The sequence below is a fragment of the Lithobates pipiens genome, unplaced genomic scaffold, assembly GCF_037356315.1.
Source record: "Lithobates pipiens isolate NorthernLeopardFrog02 unplaced genomic scaffold, aLitPip1_a1.2 Scaffold_28, whole genome shotgun sequence".
In the NCBI taxonomy this organism is placed as follows: domain Eukaryota; kingdom Metazoa; phylum Chordata; class Amphibia; order Anura; family Ranidae; genus Lithobates; species Lithobates pipiens.
Window position 1 is genome coordinate 227492960 of NW_027507789.1, and position 23184 is coordinate 227516143.

At 48.1% G+C, this 23184-nt stretch overlaps 1 protein-coding gene across 1 annotated transcript in view; it reads left to right on the forward strand.

The window, feature by feature from the left end:
• Positions 1 to 5409: 5409 nt before the first annotated feature.
• HELZ (helicase with zinc finger) overlaps positions 5410 to 23184 on the forward strand; it is a gene marked incomplete in the record, with an annotated part of 102107 nt that continues 84332 nt past the window's right edge. Inside the window, 1 exon segment of the mRNA XM_077460648.1 lies at positions 5410 to 5568.

Genomic DNA, 23184 nt, shown 5'->3' on the forward strand with positions numbered 1-23184 from the left:
AGCATCTCCGTCGGGACAGGGGTCTGACATTTTTTTTTTTTAGGATTTTATTTCAACACACTGTGACCAGAGCAATAGAATGTTACCATAGTAACATTGCACTACTCCGGGAAATGGATCAGGATTTTTTTTTTGGTGTATGGTGTCAGTGCTGGGATTGGTGTGAAGTGTCAGTGCTGGGATTGGTGTGGGGTGTCAGTGCTGGGATTGGTGTCGGTGGTGGGATTGGTGTATGGTGTCAGTGCTGGGATTGGTGTGAGGTGTCAGTGCTGGGATTGGTGTATGGTGTCAGTCTCTGTGCAGGGTGTCGGTGCTGGGATTGGTGTGGGGTGTCGGTGGTGGGATTGGTGTGGGGTGTCGGAGCTGGGATTGGTGTTGGTGGTGGGATTGGTGTCAGTGCTGGGATTGGTATGGGGTGTCGGTGGTGGGATTGGTGTCAGTGCTGGGATTGGCGTGGGGTGTCAGTGCTGGGATTGGTGTCAGTGCTGGGATTGGTGTGGGATGTCGGTGTTGGGATTGGTGTCAGTGCTGGGATTGGTGTGGGTTGTCAGTGCTGGGATTGGTGTTGATGCTGGGATTGGTGTCGATGCTGGGATTGGTGTGGGGTGTCAGTGCTGGGATTGGTGTCAGTGGTTGAATTGGTGTTGGTGGTTGGATTGGTGTCGGTGTTGGGATTGGTGTGAGGTGTCAGTCTCTGTGCAGGGTGTCAGTGCTGGGATTGGTGTCGGTGCTGGGATTGGTGTGGGGTGTCAGTGCTGGGATCGGTGTCGGTGCTGGGATTGGTGTGGGGTGACGGTGCTGGGATCGGTGTCGGTGCTGGGAAGGTGTCGGTGCTGGGATTGGTGTCGGTAATGGGATTGGTGTGGGGTGTCAGTGCTAGGACTGGTGTCGGTGTTGGGATTGGTGTGGGGTGTCGGTGGTGGGATTTGTGTCGGTGGTGAGATTGGTGTGGGGTGTCAGTGGTGGGATTAGTATCGGTGGTGGGATTGGTGTCGGTGGTGGGATTGGTGTGGGGTGTCGGTGGTGAGATTGGTGTGGGGTGTCAGTGGTGGGATTGGTATCGGTGGTGGGATTGGTGTGGGGTGTCGGTGGTGGGATTGGTGTCGGTGGTGGGATTGGTGTGGGGTGTCAGTTGTGGGATTGGTGTCGGTGGTGGGATTTGTGTCGGTGGTGAGATTGGTGTGGGGTGTCGGTGGTGGGATTGGTGTCGGTGATGGGATTGGTGTGGGGTGTCAGTGGTGGGATTGGTGTCGGTGGTGGGATTTGTGTCGGTGGTGAGATTGGTGTGGGGTGTCAGTGGTGGGATTGGTATCGGTGGTGGGATTGGTGTGGGGTGTCAGTGCTAGGATTGGCGTCGGTGGTGGGATTGGTATCGGTGATGGGACTGGTGTGGGGTGTCAGTGGTGGGATTGGTGTCGGTGGTGGGATTTGTGTCGGTGGTGAGATTGGTGTGGGGTGTCAGTGGTGGGATTGGTATCGGTGGTGGGATTGGTGTGGGGTGTCAGTGCTAGGATTGGCGTCGGTGGTGGGATTGGTATCGGTGATGGGACTGGTGTCGGTGATGGGACTGGTGTCGGTGATGGGACTGGTGTCGGTGATGGGACTGGTGTGGGGTGTCAGTGCTAGGATTGGTGTCGGTGGTGGGATTTGTTTCGGTGGTGAGATTGGTGTGGGGTGTCAGTGGTGGGATTGGTGTCGGTGATGGGATTGGTGTGGGGTGTCAGTGCTAGGATTGGTGTCGGTGGTGGGATTGGTGTGGGGTGTCAGTGCTAGGATTGGTGTCGGTGGTGGGATTGGTGTGGGGTGTCAGTGGTGGGATTGGTAACGGTGGTGGGATTGGTGTGGGGTGTCGGTGGTGGGATTGGTGTCGGTGGTGGGATTGGTGTGGGGTGTCAGTGCTAGGATTGGCGTCGGTGGTGGGATTGGTATCGGTGATGGGACTGGTGTCGGTGATGGGACTGGTGTCGGTGATGGGACTGGTGTCGGTGATGGGACTGGTGTGGGGTGTCAGTGCTAGGATTGGTGTCGGTGGTGGGATTTGTTTCGGTGGTGAGATTGGTGTGGGGTGTCAGTGCTAGGATTGGTGTCGGTGGTGGGATTGGTGTGGGGTGTCAGTGCTAGGATTGGTGTCGGTGGTGGGATTGGTGTGGGGTGTCAGTGGTGGGATTGGTAACGGTGGTGGGATTGGTGTGGGGTGTCGGTGGTGGGATTGGTGTCGGTGGTGGGATTGGTGTGGGGTGTCAGTGGTGGGATTGGTGTCGGTGGTGGGATTGGTGTCGGTGGTGTACAGGGTTCATGTCGTGCAATATCAGTGATGTGGGGTGAGATGGAATGATCAGGGCTGATCACATGGTGCAGTAGTGATTGGTGATTGTATTGTCGGTGATTGTGGTGTTTGTATTGTCAGTGATTGCAGTGATTGGTGATTGTAGTGATCTGTGTTTCTATTGTCAGTGATCGTACTATCTGTAGTGATCGATGATTGTAGTGAGTGGTGATTGCAGTGATCGGTGATTGCGGTGTTTGTATTGTCGGTGATTGTAGCGATTGTGATTGTAGTGATCAGTGATTGTAGCGATCAGCGATTGTGGTGATCGGTGATTGTAATGATCGGTGTTTCTATTGTCGGTGATCGTACTATCTGTAGTGATCGATGATTGTGGTGTTTGTATTGTTGGTGATTGTAGTGATCGGTTATTGTGGTGATTGCAGTGATCGGCGATTGTAGTGATTGCAGTGATCGGTGATTGTAGTGATCGGTGATTGTGGTGATTGCAGTGATCGGTGATTGTGGTGATTGCAGTGATCGGTGATTGTAGTGATTGCAGTGATCGGTGATTGTAGTGATCGGTGATTGTGGTGATTGCAGTGATCAGTGATTGTGGTGATTGCAGTGATCGGTGATTGTAGTGATTGCAGTGATCGGTGATTGCAGTGATCGGTGATTGCAGTGATCGGTGATTGTAGTGATTGCAGTGATCGGTGATTGCAGTGATCGGTGATTGCAGTGATCGGTGATTGTAGTGATCGGTGATTGTAGTGATTGCAGTGATCGGTGATTTTAGTGATCAGTGATTTTAGTGATCGGTGAGTGTGGTGATTGTAGTGATCGGTGATTGTGGTGATCGGAGTGATCGGTGATTGTAGTGATCTGTGATTGCAGTGATCAGTGATTGTAGTGATCGGTGATTGTGATGATTGCAGTGATTGTGATTGTGGTGATCGGTGATTGTAGTGATTAGTGAGTGTGGTGATTGTAGTGATTGGTGAGTGTGGTGATCGGTGATTGTAGTGATTGGTGAGTGTGGTGATCGGTGATTGTAGTGATTGGTGAGTGTGGTGATTGTAGTGATCGGTGATTGTGGTGATCGGAGTGATCGGTGATTGTAGTGATCTGTGATTGCAGTGATCAGTGATTGTAGTGATCGGTGATTGTGATGATTGCAGTGATTGTGATTGTGGTGATCGGTGATTGTAGTGATCGGTGAGTGTGTTGATTGTAGTGATCAGTGAGTGTGGTGATTGTAGTGATCAGTGAGTGTGGTGATTGTAGTGATCGGTGAGTGTGGTGATTGTAGTGATCAGTGAGTGTGGTGATTGTAGTGATCGGTGAGTGTGGTGATTGTAGTGATCGGTGAGTGTGGTGATTGTAGTGATCAGTGAGTGTGGTGATTGTAGTGATCAGTGATTGTGGTCATCAGTGATTGTGGTGATCTTACTATCTGTAGTGATCAGTGAGTGTGGTGATTGTAGTGATCGGTGAGTGTGGTGATTGTAGTGATCGGTGAGTGTGGTGATTGTAGTGATCGGTGAGTGTGGTGATTGTAGTGATCGGTGAGTGTGGTGATTGTAGTGATCAGTGAGTGTGGTGATTGTAGTGATCGGTGAGTGTGGTGATTGTAGTGATCAGTGAGTGTGGTGATTGTAGTGATCGGTGAGTGTGGTGATCGGTGATTGGTGAGTGTGGTGATTGTAGTGATCAGTGATTGTGGTAATTGTGGTGATTGTAGTGATCAGTGATTGTGGTCATCAGTGATTGTGGTGATCTTACTATCTGTAGTGATCGGTGATTGTAGTGATCGGTGATTGTATAGTAGGTGATCAGTTATTGTGGTGATCAGTGATTGTAGTGATCGGTGTTTGTAGTGATCTGTGATCGTACTATGTGTAGTGATCGGTGATTGTATGGTCGGTGATTGTAGTGATCGGTGGTTCTATAGTCAGTGATCGTACTATCTGTAGTGATCGGTGGTTCTATAGTCGGTGATCGTACTATGTGTAGTGATCAGTGATTGTGGTGATCGTACTATCTGTAGTGATCGGTGATTGTATAGTAGGTGATCAGTGATTGTAGTGATCGGTGATTGTATAGTAGGTGATCAGTGATTGTGGTGATCGGTGTTTGTAGTGATCGTACTATGTGTAGTGATCAGTGATTGTAGTGATCGTACTATGTGTAGTCATCAGTGATTGTAGTGATCGTATTATGTGTAGTGATCGGTTCCCATCATGCAGTGCGGTGTATGAAGTCGGTGATCGTACTATGTGTAGTGGTCAGTGATTGTAGTGATCGTATTATGTGTAGTGATTAGTGATTGTGGTGATTGTAGTAATCGGTGATTGTAGTCGGTGATTGTATAGTAGGTGATCAGTGATTGTAGTGATCGGTGATTGTATAGTAGGTGATCAGTGATTGTGGTGATCGGTGTTTGTAGTGATCGGTGATCGTACTATGTGTAGTGATCAGTGATTGTAGTGATCAGTGATTGTAGTGATCGGTGTTTGTAGTGATCGGTGTTTGTAGTGATCGGTGATCGTACTATGTGTAGTCATCAGTGATTGTAGTGATCGTATTATGTGTAGTGATCGGTTCCCATCATGCAGTGCGGTGTATGAAGTCGGTGATCGTACTATGTGTAGTGATCAGTGATTGTAGTGATCGTACTATGTGTAGTGATCGGTGATTGTATAGTAGGTGATCAGTGATTGTAGTGATCGGTGTTTGTAGTGATCGGTGATCGTACTATGTGTAGTGATCAGTGATTGTAGTGATCGTATTATGTGTAGTGATTAGTGATTGTGGTGATTGTAGTAATCGGTGATTGTGGTGATTGTAGTAATCGGTGATTGTGGTGATCGTACTATGTGTAGTGATCAGTGATTGTATGGTCGGTGATTGTAGTGATCGGTGGTTCTATAGTCGGTGATCGTATTATCTGTAGTGATCAGTGATTGTAGTGATCGTACTATGTGTAGTCATCAGTGATTGTAGTGATCGTATTATGTGTAGTGATCGGTTCCCATCATGCAGTGCGGTGTATGAAGTCGGTGATCGTACTATGTGTAGTGATCGGTGTTTATATTGTCGGTGATTGGTTCCCATCATGCAGTGCGGTGTATGAAGTCGGTGATCAGGCGTGTTCCCGGCATGCAGTGCGGTGTGATCGGTGGGTGTAGTGTGTCGGTGGTGTGATCGGTGCATGTAGTGTTGGTGTCGGTGCTCTTCCCATCATGCAGTGCGGCGGCTCCTGACAAGTCGATCCAAGATGGCGTAGAAAGTAATGACAGGTAAGTCCGGAGTGTCCCCCTCCTCCCCGTTTCCCGGGACCCCCTCCCTTCCCCCCCTACACTCCCCCGGGGGGAGCACACCGCATCTCCCGCCCTCCTCTCACCTCCGCCGGACTCCTCCTCTACTCCAGGCCCCGGCTCCAGGCGCCGCACCAGGCCTCACCGGGCACCGGAGCCTCCCGGAGGGAGACAGGCGGGAGAGGAGGCCGGAGGGGGCGACATGCAGGACTACCCACCTCCCCCGGGGCCGCCGAGACACCGACCGACCCCGGGGGAGGATATACGCCGGGAAAGACCCGGACCGGGCGGCCTGGCCGACACCGATAGCGGGACCGACCCGATCATCGGACCGTCTTCCCCTCCCCCCAACCGACCCACCGACCTCATCATTGTTATTATTCTCTGTGCTGGACTCCAAATATATCATATATACTCCTCCTGTATACATCACCAGCATTGTATATAATATATACTCCTATATACACCTCCTGTATACATCACCAACATTTGTATATCATATATACTCCTGTATACATCACCAACATTTGTATATCATATATATACTCCTTCTGTATACATCACCAACATTCTATATAATATATACTCCTGTATACATCACCAGCATTGTATATAATATACACTCCTGTATTCTTCTCCTGTATACATCACCAACATTGTATATAATATATACTCCTCCTGTATACATCACCAACATTATATATAATATATACTCCTCCTGTATACATCACCAACATAGTATATAATATATACTCCTGTATACATCCCCAGCATTGTACATAATATATACTCCAATATACACCTCCTGTATACATCACCAACATTGTATATAATATATACTCCTATATACATCACCAGCATTGTATATAATATATATACTCCTCCTGTATACATCACCAGCATTGTATATAATATATATACTCCTCCTGTATACATCACCAGCATTGTATATAATATATATACTCCTCCTGTATACATCACCAGCATTGTATATAATATATATACTCCTCCTGTATACTTCACCAACATTCTATATAATATATATACTCCTGTATACATCACCTGCATTGTACATAACATATACTCCTCCTGTATACATCACCAACATTGTATATAATATATACTCCTATATACATCACCAGCATTGTATATAATATATATACTCCTCCTGTATACATCACCAGCATTGTATATAATATATATACTCCTCCTGTATACATCACCAGCATTGTATATAATATATATACTCCTCCTGTATACTTCACCAACATTCTATATAATATATATACTCCTGTATACATCACCTGCATTGTACATAACATATACTCCTCCTGTATACATCACCAACATTGTATATAATATATACTCCTATATACATCACCAGCATTGTATATAATATATATACTCCTCCTGTATACATCACCAGCATTGTATATAATATATATACTCCTCCTGTATACATCACCAGCATTGTATATAATATATATACTCCTCCTGTATACATCACCAGCATTGTATATAATATATATACTCCTCCTGTATACATCACCAGCATTGTATATAATATATATACTCCTCCTGTATACTTCACCAACATTCTATATAATATATATACTCCTGTATACATCACCTGCATTGTACATAACATATACTCCTCCTGTATACATCACCAACATTGTATATAATATATACTCCTGTATACATCACCAGCATTGTATATAATATATACTCCTCCTGTATACATCACCAGCATTGTATATAATATATACTCCTATATACATCACCAGCATTGTATATAATATATACTCCTGTATACATCACCCGCAGTGTATATCATATATATACTCCTCCTGTATACATCACCAGCATTGTATATAATACTCCTATATACACCTCCTGTATACATCACCAGCATTGTATATAATACTCCTATATACACCTCCTGTATACATCACCAACATATGTGATATATACTCCTATATATACATCACCAACATTATATATGATATACACCTCCTGTATATATTAACCAACATTATACTATATACCTCTCCTGTATACATCATCAATATTATATATACAGCTCTTGTATACATAACCAGTATAATACTATTTATACCTCCTATATACATCCAGACCATTATTTATACTCCTCTATACAGATCACTATAATATGTACTATATACATCCACAACGTTATATATACACCTTCTATATACATCACCATTATATATACACACCTGTATACATCTATCTATATATAATTGTTTTTTTAATTAGTACATATGAAGGGTAAATTATAATCGGTGGCTGCACACCAAATATCTCACCTCCACTATATTATTATTAATTCTGTGATACACCACATGATATATACTCCTCTATTACTGATAATATCTGCTCTACACATCGCATATATACCACCTCCCTTATATACCCTTCATTATATATATATATATATATATATATATATATATATATATATATATATATATATATATATATATATATATATATATATATATATATATATATATATCTCTATCTATCTATATATCTCTGTCTTGGGACACCAATTATTAGCACTCCTCCATTTATATTGGGCTAGATCACCCCTCCCCCATATATATCTCTGATAGAACATTAGTAGTTTGGACAGGACGTGTGACATTCATAGTCCAATATACAGAATCTCACAAAAGTAAGTACACCCTCAGTCACATTTTTGTAAATCTTTTCTTCTCTCTTTTCATGTGACAACACTGAAGAAATGACACTTGGGACAGTTGAGTTATTTTGAGGGGACAGGAAATTTACACTGTTATACAAGCTGTACACTCACTACTTTACATTGTAGACAAGTGTCATTTCTTCAGTGTTGTCACATGAAAAGAGAGAAGAAAAGATTTACACAAATGTAAGTGATGGGGTGTACTTACTTTTGACAGATACTGTATATCACACACAACTTTATTTTCTATAATAATAGTGGCGGGGGGGGGGGCCTGTGGAGGAGAAGGTGGCGGGGGGGGGGGGGCCTGTGGAGGAGAAGGTGGCGGGGGGGGGGGGCCTGTGGAGGAGAAGGTGGCGGGGGGGGGGCCTGTGGAGGAGAAGGTGGCGGGGGGGGGGCCTGTGGAGGAGAAGGTGGCGGGGGGGGGGGGGCCTGTGGAGGAGAAGGTGGCGGGGGGGGGGGGCCTGTGGAGGAGAAGGTGGCGGGGGGGGGGGGCCTGTGGAGGAGAAGGTGGCGGGGGGGGGGGGCCTGTGGAGGAGAAGGTGGCGGGGGGGGGGGGGCCTGTGGAGGAGAAGGTGGCGGGGGGGGGGGGGCCTGTGGAGGAGAAGGTGGCGGGGGGGGGGGGGCCTGTGGAGGAGAAGGTGGCAGGGGGGGGGGGCCCTGTGGAGGAGAAGGTGGCAGGGGGGGGGGGCCCTGTGGAGGAGAAGGTGGCAGGGGGGGGGGCCCTGTGGAGGAGAAGGTGGCAGGGGGGGGGGGCCCTGTGGAGGAGAAGGTGGCAGGGGGGGGGGGCCCTGTGGAGGAGAAGGTGGCAGGGGGGGGGGGCCCTGTGGAGGAGAAGGTGGCAGGGGGGGGGCCCTGTGGAGGAGAAGGTGGCAGGGGGGGGGGCCCTGTGGAGGAGAAGGTGGCAGGGGGGGGGGCCCTGTGGAGGAGAAGGTGGCAGGTGGGTCGTGGAGAAGGGGGGCAGGGGGGGGGCCATGGAGGTGAAGGGGGGGCCTGAGAAAGGGAAGGGGGCAGGGGGGCCTGTGGAGGAGAAGGTGAAGGGGGGTCGTTGAAAAGGGGGCAGGGGGGCCTGTGGAGGAGAAGGGGGGCCGTGGAGGAGAAGGTGGCAGGGGGAGGGGCTTGTGGAGGAGAAGGTGAAGGGGGGCTGGAGGGCCGTGGAGGAGAAGGTGGCGGGGGGGGGCTGGAGGGCCGTGGAGGAGAAGTTGGCGGGGGGGGGGGGGGGGCCTGTGGAGGAGAAGAGGGGCAGGGGGGGGCCTGTGGAGGAGAAGGTGGGGTTACAGGATGGGAGACGTTGATCTCCATATCAGCCCACAATGGGAGGTCATGTATGGAGTGGAGATGAGTATAAGATGTATATTTGCTGTTGGGTAATACTGTGATGGACTTGGGACCATTTGATTGAATCGCACATCAGCGCGCTGCAGCCACATGCATTGCACTCCATTGCAGAGCGTCTTGTGTGAAGGGGTCTCATTCTGCAGGTACTACACCTGCCCAAAGCGATGGGTTAGAATTCAGCATGTTGTACACCCCCTGGCCTCTGTCATTGCAGCTGAGGAGGGAACCGATTTGGTGGGGGGGTGGTAAAATCACAGATCCGTGGCTTTACAGGTCACACGGCTCTCTTCTGATTTATTATAGACCTGCACCCTATAAAATAATCACCTATAATATCCCCAACCCCAATATCTCCATATCACACCCCCACCTCTTTATTATATGTCCGTACCGAGCGTTCTCACCACCACACCCCCCACATGGCTCCGATCCTGCTACCTACCTTCCATACATACCCCCCTCCTGTATACATCTTATCTTCCCCTGGTAATCTCCATATCATTCATCTGACCCCTATACAACGTTACTCTATATATATATATATATATATATCTCTATCTATCCTATACATTACTACTGACATTGTATATACTGTAATACTATGGGGTGAGTGGTCAGGACAGTCCTTGTCATTATTATATGGGGTGTAATATTCTAGGGTGAGTGGTCAGGACGGGCTTTGTCATTATTATATGGGGTGTTATCCCGGTATAGAGGTGTAATATTATGGGGTAAGTGGTCAGGACAGGCCGTGTCATTATTATATGGGGTATTATCCTGGTATAGAGGTGTAATATTATGGGGTGAGTGGTCAGGACAGGCCGTGTCATTATATGGGGTATTATCCTGTATAGAGGTGTAATATTCTAGGGTGAGTGGTCAGGACGGGCTTTGTCATTATTATATGGGGTGTTATCCTGTATAGAGGTGTAATATTATGGGGTAAGTTGTCAGGACGGGCCGTGTCATTATTATATGGGGTTTTATCCCGGGATAGAGGTCTAATATTATGGGGTGAGTGGTCAGGGCGGTCTTTGTCATTATTATATGGGGTGAGTGGTCAGGACGGGCCGTGTCATTATTATATGGGGTGTTATCCCTGTATAGAGGTGTAATATTATGGGGTGAGTGGTCAGGACGGGCCATGTCATTATTATATGGGGTGTAATATTCTAGGGTGAGTGGTCAGGACGGGCTTTGTCATTATTATATGGGGTGTTATCCTGTATAGAGGTGTAATATTATGGGGTGAGTGGTCAGGACGGGCCGTGTCATTATTATATGGGGTGTAATATTCTAGGGGGGTGAGTGGTCAGGACGGGCTGTGTTATTATTATATGGGGTGTTATCCCGGTATAGAGGTGTAATATTATGGGGTAAGTGGTCAGGACAGGCTTTGTCATTATTATATGGGGTGTTATCCTGTATAGAGGTGTAATATTATGGGGTAAGTTGTCAGGGCGGGCCGTGTCATTATTATATGGGGTTTTATCCCGGGATAGAGGTCTAATATTATGGGGTGAGTGGTCAGGGCGGTCTTTGTCATTATTATATGGGGTGTTATCCCGGTATAGAGGTGTAATATTATGGGGTGAGTGGTCAGGACGGGCGGTGTTATTATTATATGGGGTGTATTATCCTGGTATAGAGGTGTAATATTATGGGGTGAGTGGTCAGGACAGGCTGTGTCTTTATTATATGGGGTGCTATATTCTAGGGTGAGTGGTCAGGGCGGGCTGTGTCATTATTATATGGGGTGTTATCCCGGTATAGAGGTGTAATATTATGGGGTGAGTGGTCAGGACGGGCTGTGTTATTATTATATGGGGTGTATTATCCTGGTATAGAGGTGTAATATTATGGGGTGAGTGGTCAGGACAGGCTGTGTCTTTATTATATGGGGTGCTATATTCTAGGGTGAGTGGTCAGGGCGGGCTGTGTCATTATTATATGGGGTATAATATTATGGGGTAAGTGGTCAGGACGGGCTTTTTCATTATTATATGGGGTATTATCCTGTATAGAGGTGTAATATTGTGGGGTGAGTGGTCAGGACGGGCCGTGTCATCATTATATGGGGTATTATCCTGTATGGAGGTGTAATATTGTGGGGTGAGTGGTCAGGACGGGCCGTGTCATCATTATATGGGGTATTATCCTGTATGGAGGTGTAATATTGTGGGGTGAGTGGTCAGGACGGGCCGTGTCATTATTATATGGGGTGAGTGGTCAGGACGGGCCGTGTCATCATTATATGGGGTGAGTGGTCAGGACGGGCCGTGTCATCATTATATGGGGTGAGTGGTCAGGACGGGCCGTGTCATCATTATATGGGGTGAGTGGTCAGGACGGGCTGTGTCATTATTATATGGGGTGAGTGGTCAGGACGGGCTGTGTCATTATTATATGGGGTGAGTGGTCAGGACGGGCCGTGTCATTATTATATGGGGTGAGTGGTCAGGACGGGCCGTGTCATCATTATATGGGGTGAGTGGTCAAGACGGGCCGTGTCATCATTATATGGGGTGAGTGGTCAGGACGGGCCGTGTCATCATTATATGGGGTGAGTGGTCAGGACGGGCCGTGTCATCATTATATGGGGTGAGTGGTCAGGACGGGCCGTGTCATCATTATATGGGGTGAGTGGTCAGGACGGGCCGTGTCATCATTATATGGGGTGAGTGGTCAGGACGGGCCGTGTCATCATTATATGGGGTGAGTGGTCAGGACGGGCCGTGTCATTATTATATGGGGTGAGTGGTCAGGACGGGCCGTGTCATTATTATATGGGGTGAGTGGTCAGGACGGGCTGTGTCATTATTATATGGGGTGAGTGGTCAGGACGGGCTGTGTCATTATTATATGGGGTGAGTGGTCAGGACGGGCCGTGCCATCATTATATGGGGTGAGTGGTCAGGACGGGCCGTGTCATTATTATATGGGGTGAGTGGTCAGGACGGGCCGTGTCATCATTATATGGGGTGAGTGGTCAGGACGGGCCGTGTCATTTGTTTTCTTAGTCTGATACATCGCAGATTTCTTCATATTTAGGCCCGTGGGTATCTCACGGATGTTGTTGATCCAAACTAAAAGAATAATAATTAATAAGAGTAAAGTTTACAAAAAAAGCACCGCGTTTCCCCTGAACCTCCCCCGCTGTGTGAATGTGCGCATAGCTTCTGCATACGCACATTCACAGCGATCGCACCACACGCATGAGGTATTGGCGCGCATGCGGGATGGAGAGCGATTATTCTGTCACCGGACCTCCTCTGTAACTCTCATCTGGTAACCTTTGGAGGCTTTTATAGCGCCACCGATTGATAATTGAATGTACTGCCGTTTTTGTTGCCATTCCAGGGGGTGTGACGTGTTCGGTATCTATCACCGTGGTGTAACCTCATCTTTTATGTTTTTTACCAAAAAAATAGTGTGTTATATTGTGTTTGTGTTCACTGACGTGCATTCCAAAAAATTTGCATTTAAATAATTGCTGCAGACCTCGTGCCATAAAAAATAAATGCAACACCCACCATTTTATTCTCTAGGGCTTCTGCTTAAAAAATATATCATGTTTGGGGATTCTGTAATTTTATAGATTACATGTAGGAGAGAAATGCAAGAATTGTCTGGGAGGGGAGGGGGGGGGGATTTGATTTATCGCAGATTGGGGGTCCTGCATGCGGCCTACGTTGGATCTCTGTAGTTTTCTCCAATGACAGTGAATGTCCTCTGTTGGACAGCACCGGTTGGAGGAGCACCGTACACACCGGGGGGTGGGGGGAAGAGCACCGTACACACCGGGGGGTGGGGGGGGGAAGAGCACCGTACACACCGGGGGGTGGGGGGGGGGGGAAGAGCACCGTACACACCGGGGGGGGGGGGGGGGGAGGAGAGCGCCGCACTGACGGGGGAAGGGGTGGGGCACTGGCTTTGGTCCCGCTTGTGTTTAGAGCGCTATTATACCGAAAATTAAACACTATTATAGTGCATCTCACCAATTTTTAGATGTGACGGCTGCATTAGTTTCCTTCTTTAGGTTTTCTCTCTTCTGTTATCATCGGGTGAGTCTGCCGGTAAGGCTGCATTTTTTTTATTTATTTATTTTTTTTTTTCTGGAATTTTGTGTTTTGGGCTTTTTAGAGCATTTTTGATTTTGGCCATTTTCTTTAGCTGATAAAAGAAAAATATATAATCTCTCACCGTTTGTTGCTGTGTTTTTTTTTAGCTTTTACATCCACTTTTATTTTTTGTAAATAATAAAGCCAATAATTTAACCCCTCGGTTATTTATTTAGGTGATTATTTTGTTGGATTAGGATTTGGGTTAGGGTTTAATATTCGGGTTATGGGTTAGGATTGGGGGTTGTGGTTAATATTAGGGGTTAGGATTAGGGGTCAGGGGATGGGATTTATTATTGGGGCCGTTAGGTTTAGGGTTTCAATTGGGGTCTATTATTGGGGGTTAGGATTGGGGTTAAGGATTAATATTCGTGGTTAGGAGTTTGCAGTGTTTTCATTGGTCGTGACTCAAAAACACAACACTGTGCATTTTTTATTTTTATTTTTTTATTTTTTTGCTGTATTTTCAATGGGAGATGTTTGTTTGTTTGTTATTTATTTATTTATTTATTTATTTTTGTTTTTAACTGAACAGATATGCACCAAAAATTGCGGCAAGCAGGGAAGCGCATTTAAATGATTAATATTACGTAAAAAGTCGAATTTGGTTTTCGGCCAATTGCATCATGAATTTTCGGTTTCGGTGCACCACCAGCTGGACGTTGTAATTTTTTTATTTTTTTTTTACCACCCTGGCAATGTTATAATTGGACATATGTGGGGGTGGGGTGTCACCTGGACAGGAAATGAGGGGGAATCTCCCCAGCGGGGACACCGTCATGGCAGATCTGAAGCAATGTTTGTGTGTGGCGGTGGTGGGGATACAATGGGTGTTGGGTATCAGGAAGGTGACCAGGCGATCCGGTAAATCTGGTAATCGCAGGCAATGGGGTGCGTTATCAGGGCTGTCGGTCCGCTCCTCTCACTTGTTGGTCAGTTGTAATTCGTTCGCTACGTATAAATGACTAACGAAGAGACATGAAATCTGAACAAAGCACATCCCTCTATAGTGTGTACTTGTCTCAGTCCAGAGCACTGAGTGTCATTTCTGTCTGCTGCCTCGTTGTTCTGATATCTGCATGAGTCACTTCTGACACCAAGAGATAAAAGGTGACAGGGGAGGGAGCTCCAGCACGCAGCCTGTGATTGGCAGCCTGAGCTCTATTGCTTTGTCAAGGGGGAGGCGTCCTTTTCCTCCAATCAGCTCTCGCTGAGTTCTGTGTAACTTCAGCTCCCCTCCTCCCTGCTTTTTGAAAGCTCAGACAAGCTGTATAAATTCTGCACTTTGAACTGATGTAAAGGAGAGAGGACTGCAAATAAACAGGTACAACTTATGTAGGCAGGTTTGTGTAATCTCTGTGTATCACCTGAGGTCAGGCACTTTGCTGGGCATATGCAAGAGTTTACAACCACTTTAGGCGGTTTGTCGTGCAACTTTGGTCACATAAAGTCACATGACACAGTCGCATCCCATTGATTTCAATCAATGGTAATGGGTATCTCCTAAATGTATTCATTTTTTTATTAACCACTGCAATACCAGGCACTCCCAACCCCCCCCCCCCTCCCCTTCCCTTCCTGCCCAGGCCAATTTTCAGCTTTCAGTGCTGTCACATTTTGAATGACAATGGCGCGGTCATGTGACACTGCCCAACAAAAAGTTTTTTTCTTGTTTCTGTTATAACATTTTGTAAATACGTTTTCTCCTTTATCGAAACTAATTTAAAATTTATTTTTTTCTTCTTTTATTTTTTATTTTTTTTTTATTTTTTTAATGCTACCCAAAATATGCTGACTGCGACCTTTGACCCTGACCTGAATATAATTAGCAGAGACCCTAGAGAATAAAACGGCGGTCGTTGCGATATTTTATGTCACACTTTTTGCACAGCGATATTTCAAACGCAACTTTTTTGTGGGAAAAAGAACAAAACAGTAAAGTTATCCCCATTTTTATTTCTTTTTATTTTATTTGTATAATCCGGCTCTGATCGGTACTCAGGCCAGCTGCGGATCTGGCGGCTCGGCTCTCCCGGTGGGACGAGAGGACGTCCCCTCCCACTCCCTGTATTAACAGACGAGCGGCTTAGCCACATTGGTTGTTATTAATAGAAAACCAACTGTCCGCTCTAAAAAAAACAAGCAAAAAAAAAAAAAAAACACGGTAGCGGGGTTTGCGGCTTTGGCGCTGTGAGTGGGCGGAGCCACGATGACGTCTTCTTCCCAGCAGACACCGCCGGACCGTGGCAGTGCATGCATCGCTGATATCAGCGGCTGCATGCAAAGTGAAAATCTCCTAAAGTTTAGTAGATATTCATTTTTACCTCCAGGTAAGTCTCATTTTATCAGAGGCCTCCCTTATAGGCTTTACCTGGAGGGAAAAAAAACAAAAAAGGATATAAAACGCTTTCATTTTTATTAGTTTTTTTTTTGTTTTTGTTTACACAGTTTGATTTTGTTTAGTTTTCCTTTTTCTGCAAGGAGAAGAGGATACAATTAATGTATCTTTCTCCCAAGAGGAAGTAAACACAGGGGGCGGGCTCACAATGACTGATCACTGTGATAGCCAATCAGAGGATATCACCGCGATCAAGTGACCCAGAATTGGGAGTTCGGGTCCCAATCATTAGTAGGAGACACGGGGGGGGGGGGGGGGGTTCTCAGTGAGCGCACCCCCAGCACAAAGACAGATACTCATATATGCGGCTTCTCGCTTCCATGAGGCCGCAAATGCACTATATTGTACGCTATATTACCGAAAGTATTGGGACGCCTGCCTGCCTTTAGTTCGGTCTTAGTTCGGAGGGTTCAATATTGAGTTGGCCCTTTGCAGCTATAACAGCTTCACCTCTTCTGGGAAGGCCGTCCACAAGGTTTAGGAGGGTGTCTATGGGGAATGTTTGACCATTCTTCCAGAAGAGCCTTTTGTGAGGTCAGGCACTGATGTTGGATGAGAAGACCTGGCTCGCAGTCTCCACTCTAATTCATCCTAAAGATGTTCTGTCGGGTTGAGGTCAGGACTCTGTGCAGGCCAGTCAAGATCCTCCACCCCAAACTCACTCATCCATGTCTTTACTGGAAAAATTAAAGGGTACTGACATGTTTAACCCTTTCATGCCTATTTCTGACATTTGTTGTGTACAAGTTAAAGTGTGTGTGTGTGTGTGTGTGTGTGTGTGTGTATAGATATAGATAGATGGATATAGATGTGTGTGTATATATATTATTTCTCTCTAAGTAGAGACCCTAGAACAGGGATCCTCAAACTACGGCCCTCCAGCTTTTGTGAAACTGCAAATCCCACGAGGCAATGTAATACTCTGACATTCACAGACGTGACTGGGCATGATGGGAATTGTAGTTCCTGAACAACTGTAGGGCCGCAGTCTGAAGACCCATGTCCTAGAAAATAAAATGGCGATCGTTCCAATATTTTATGTCACGTGGTATTTGCGCAGCTGTCTTTCGAAGGCGCTTTTTTTTTTGGGGGGGGGGGGGGGGAAAGACTTTCATGAACTAAAAAAAACAACAACTAAACAGTAACGTTAGCACATTTGTTTTGTATAATGTGAAAGATGATTTTACGCTAAGTAAATAGATACCTAACGTCACGCTTTGAAATAGCGCACACTCGTGAAATGGTGACAAACTACCTAAAAATTAACATAGGCGATTCTTTAAAAAAAAAAAAAATCTAACGGTTACCAGGTTAGCGTTACAGAGGCGGTCTGGTGCTAGAATTATTGCTCTCGCTCTGACGATCACTGCTATACTTCCCATGGGTGGTTTGGACACCCTTTACATTTGTGGGCGCGACTTACGTCTGCGTTTTTTCTTTGCTGCGCGGGGTGGCTGATGGAGACGGGGGCGCTTTAAAAAAATGTATTTTATTTTTTTACTTTGTCCCCTAGAAAATAAAATTATGATAACTTTTATTGCTGTCACAAGGAATGTAAACATCCCATGTGACAGTAATAGGGGGTGACGGGTCCTCTTTATGGAGAGATCCGGGGTCTATAATGAATGTAAACATCCCATGTGACAGTAATAGGGGGTGACGGGTCCTCTTTATGGAGAGATCCGGGGTCTATAATGAATGTAAACATCCCATGTGACAGTAATAGGAGGTGACGGGTCCTCTTTATGGAGAGATCCGGGGTCTATAATGAATGTAAACATCCCATGTGACAGTAATAGATGGTGACGGGTCCTCTTTATGGAGAGATCCGGGGTCTATAATGAATGTAAACATCCCATGTGACAGTAATAGGTGGTGACGGGTCCTCTTTATGGAGAGATCCGGGGTCTATAATGAATGTAAACATCCCATGTGACAGTAATAGGAGGTGACGGGTCCTCTTTATGGAGAGATCCGGGGTCTATAATGAATGTTAATATCCCATGTGACAGTAATAGGAGGTGACGGGTCCTCTTTATGGAGAGATCCGGGGTCTATAATGAATGTAAACATCCCATGTGACAGTAATAGGGGGTGACGGGTCCTCTTTATGGAGAGATCCGGGGTCTATAATGAATGTTAATATCCCATGTGACAGTAATAGGAGGTGACGGGTCCTCTTTATGGAGAGATCCGGGGTCTATAATGAATGTAAACATCCCATGTGACAGTAATAGGGGGTGACGGGTCCTCTTTATGGAGAGATCCGGGGTCTATAATGAATGTAAACATCCCATGTGACAGTAATAGGGGGTGACGAGTCCTCTTTATGGAGAGATCCGGGGTCTATAATGAATGTAAACATCCCATGTGACAGTAATAGGGGGTGACGGGTCCTCTTTATGGAGAGATAATGACGTAAAATATTGGCACTACCACTATTTTATTCTCTAGGGTGTCTTTTTTTCAGAAAATATATCATGTTTGGGGGTTTTATGTAATCTTCAGGGCTAAAGTGATTTTTTTCAGTTTTTTTTTTTTATTTTTTTTTTTTTTTTTTTAAATTTTTTTTTTATGTGTGCAAAAAAAATCCCGCGAACGCAGCTCTGGCTGGGCTGTGAAAGGATTAGTTCATCTTCGGAACATGTTACATGTTCCACCCGTAAGATTTGTTAGATTAAAATAAAAAACCGGCTCCTAACTTTTTTTTAGCTTCTAGATTGGAAGCACGTTTGTCATGCCCCTCCCCCGGGGATTTGAATGGAGCTGCTCTATATATGTGGAAGCAGTAGATGTACACAGGGCGGCTTTCATGATCTATTAGTAATCATTGTGTCCGAGACGTGTCTATCTGTGGACTTGGCATCGTGCAGACTCGCCCTCTGCGCCCCCCCCCCCCCCCCCCTACATCCCGTAGTTGGCTCAGCCAGCTGTCTGCATCATCTATGAGGGCCGAGGTGACGGGTAGAACACATCATGTTTTGTGTTTGGAAACTCATTGCGTTATGACGGATCACAGCAGGACACGAGCAATACTCATTCACTGTGTGAGGCCCAGACAAACCTGCCTGCTGTGCTATACAGGCTCTGGCCTAGTCAGCCGGATTATCCTCCCAACAAGGGAATGGAGAGAGGCGTCCTCATAGAGGACCGTCACTGCCTGTCCTCCCAACAAGGGAATGGAGAGAGGCGTCCTCATAGAGGACCGTCACTGCCTGTCCTCCCAACAAGGGAATGGAGAGAGGCGTCCTCATAGAGGACCGTCACTGCCTGTCCTCCCAACAAGGGAATGGAGAGAGGCGTCCTCATAGAGGACCGTCACTGCCTGTCCTCCCAACAAGGGAATGGAGAGAGGCGTCCTCATAGAGGACCGTCACTGCCTGTCCTCCCAACAAGGGAATGGTGAGAGGCGTCCTCATAGAGGACCGTCACTGCCTGTCCTCCCAACAAGGGAATGGAGAGAGGCGTCCTCATAGAGGACCGTCACTGCCTGTCCTCCCAACAAGGGAATGGAGAGAGGCGTCCTCATAGAGGACCGTCACTGCCTGTCCTCCCAACAAGGGAATGGAGAGAGGCGTCCTCATAGAGGACCGTCACTGCCTGTCCTCCCAACAAGGGAATGGAGAGAGGCGTCCTCATAGAAGACCGTCACTGCCTGTCCTCCCAACAAGGGAATGGAGAGAGGCGTCCTCATAGAGGACCGTCACTGCCTGTCCTCCCAACAAGGGAATGGAGAGAGGCGTCCTCATAGAGGACCGTCACTGCCTGTCCTCCCAACAAGGGAATGGAGAGAGGCGTCCTCATAGAGGACCGTCACTGCCTGTCCTCCCAACAAGGGAATGGAGAGAGGCGTCCTCATAGAGGACCGTCACTGCCTGTCCTCCCAACAAGGGAATGGAGAGAGGCGTCCTCATAGAGGACCGTCACTGCCTGTCCTCCCAACAAGGGAATGGTGAGAGGCGTCCTCCATAGAGGACCGTCACTGCCTGTCCTCCCAACAAGGGAATGGTGAGAGGCGTCCTCATAGAGGACCGTCACTGCCTGTCCTCCCAACAAGGGAATGGTGAGAGGCGTCCTCCATAGAGGACCGTCACTGCCTGTCCTCCCAACAAGGGAATGGAGAGAGGCGTCCTCATAGAGGACCGTCACTGCCTGTCCTCCCAACAAGGGAATGGAGAGAGGCGTCCTCCATAGAGGACCGTCACTGCCTGTCCTCCCAACAAGGGAATGGAGAGAGGTGTCCTCCATAGAGGACCGTTACTGCCTGTCCTCCCAACAAGAGAATGGAGAGAGGCGTCCTCATAGAGGACCGTCACTGCCTGTCCTCCCAACAAGGGAATGGAGAGAGGCGTCCTCATAGAGGACCGTCACTGCCTGTCCTCCCAACAAGGGAATGGAGAGAGGCGTCCTCATAGAAGACCGTCACTGCCTGTCCTCCCAACAAGGGAATGGAGAGAGGCGTCCTCATAGAGGACCGTCACTGCCTGTCCTCCCAACAAGGGAATGGAGAGAGGCGTCCTCATAGAGGACCGTCACTGCCTGTCCTCCCAACAAGGGAATGGAGAGAGGCGTCCTCATAGAGGACCGTCACTGCCTGTCCTCCCAACAAGGGAATGGAGAGAGGCGTCCTCATAGAGGACCGTCACTGCCTGTCCTCCCAACAAGGGAATGGAGAGAGGCGTCCTCATAGAGGACCGTCACTGCCTGTCCTCCCAACAAGGGAATGGTGAGAGGCGTCCTCCATAGAGGACCGTCACTGCCTGTCCTCCCAACAAGGGAATGGTGAGAGGCGTCCTCATAGAGGACCGTCACTGCCTGTCCTCCCAACAAGGGAATGGTGAGAGGCGTCCTCCATAGAGGACCGTCACTGCCTGTCCTCCCAACAAGGGAATGGAGAGAGGCGTCCTCATAGAGGACCGTCACTGCCTGTCCTCCCAACAAGGGAATGGAGAGAGGCGTCCTCCATAGAGGACCGTCACTGCCTGTCCTCCCAACAAGGGAATGGAGAGAGGTGTCCTCCATAGAGGACCGTTACTGCCTGTCCTCCCAACAAGAGAATGGAGAGAGGCGTCCTCATAGAGGACCGTCACTGCCTGTCCTCCCAACAAGAGAATGGAGAGAGGTGTCCTCATAGAGGACCGTCACTGCCTGTCCTCCCAACAAGAGAATGGAGAGAGGTGTCCTCATAGAGGACCGTCACTGCCTGTCCTCCCAACAAGGGAATGGAGAGAGGCGTCCTCATAGAGGGCCGTCCCTACCTGTCCTCCCAACAAGGGAATGGTGAGAGGCGTCCTCATAGAGGACCGTCCCTACCTGTCCTCCCAACAAGGGAATGGAGAGAGGCGTCCTCATAGAGGACCAGCACTGCCTGTCCTCCCAACAAGGGAATGGTGAGAGGCGTCCTCATAGAGGACCGTCACTGCCTGTCCTCCCAACAAGGGAATGGAGAGAGGCGTCCTCATAGAGGACCGTCACTGCCTGTCCTCCCAACAAGGGAATGGAGAGAGGTGTCCTCATAGAGGACCGTCACTGCCTGTCCTCCCAACAAGGGAATGGAGAGAGGCGTCCTCATAGAGGACCGTCACTACCTGTCCTCCCAACAAGGGAATGGAGAGAGGCGTCCTCGTAGAAGACCGTCACTGCCTGTCCTCCCAACAAGAGAATGGAGAGAGGCGTCCTCATAGAGGACCGTCACTGCCTGTCCTCCCAACAAGGGAATGGAGAGAGGTGTCCTCATAGAGGACCGTCACTGCCTGTCCTCCCAACAAGGGAATGGTGAGAGGCGTCCTCATAGAGGGGGAATGGTGAGAGGCGTCCTCATAGAGGACCGTCACTGCCTGTCCTCCCAACAAGGGAATGGTGAGAGGCGTCCTCATAGAGGACCGTCGCTGCCTGTCCTCCCAACAAGGGAATGGTGAGAGGCGTCCTCATAGAGGACCGTCGCTGCCTGTCCTCCCAACAAGGGAATGGTGAGAGGCGTCCTCATAGAGGACCGTCACTGCCTGTCCTCCCAACAAGGGAATGGTGAGAGGCGTCCTCATAGAGGACCGTCACTGCCTGTCCTCCCAACAAGGGAATGGTGAGAGGCGTCCTCATAGAAGACCGTCACTGCCTGTCCTCCCAACAAGGGAATGGTGAGAGGCGTCCTCATAGAGGACCGTCACTGCCTGTCCTCCCAACAAGAGAATGGAGAGAGGCGTCCTCATAGAGGACCGTCACTGCCTGTCCTCCCAACAAGGGAATGGAGAGAGGCGTCCTCATAGAGGACCGTCACTGCCTGTCCTCCCAACAAGGGAATGGAGAGAGGCGTCCTCATAGAGGACCGTCACTGCCTGTCCTCCCAACAAGGGAATGGAGAGAGGCGTCCTCATAGAGGACCGTCACTGCCTGTCCTCCCAACAAGGGAATGGTGAGAGGCGTCCTCCATAGAGGACCGTCACTGCCTGTCCTCCCAACAAGGGAATGGTGAGAGGCGTCCTCATAGAGGACCGTCACTGCCTGTCCTCCCAACAAGGGAATGGTGAGAGGCGTCCTCCATAGAGGACCGTCACTGCCTGTCCTCCCAACAAGGGAATGGAGAGAGGCGTCCTCATAGAGGACCGTCACTGCCTGTCCTCCCAACAAGGGAATGGAGAGAGGCGTCCTCCATAGAGGACCGTCACTGCCTGTCCTCCCAACAAGGGAATGGAGAGAGGTGTCCTCCATAGAGGACCGTTACTGCCTGTCCTCCCAACAAGAGAATGGAGAGAGGCGTCCTCATAGAGGACCGTCACTGCCTGTCCTCCCAACAAGAGAATGGAGAGAGGTGTCCTCATAGAGGACCGTCACTGCCTGTCCTCCCAACAAGAGAATGGAGAGAGGTGTCCTCATAGAGGACCGTCACTGCCTGTCCTCCCAACAAGGGAATGGAGAGAGGCGTCCTCATAGAGGGCCGTCCCTACCTGTCCTCCCAACAAGGGAATGGTGAGAGGCGTCCTCATAGAGGACCGTCCCTACCTGTCCTCCCAACA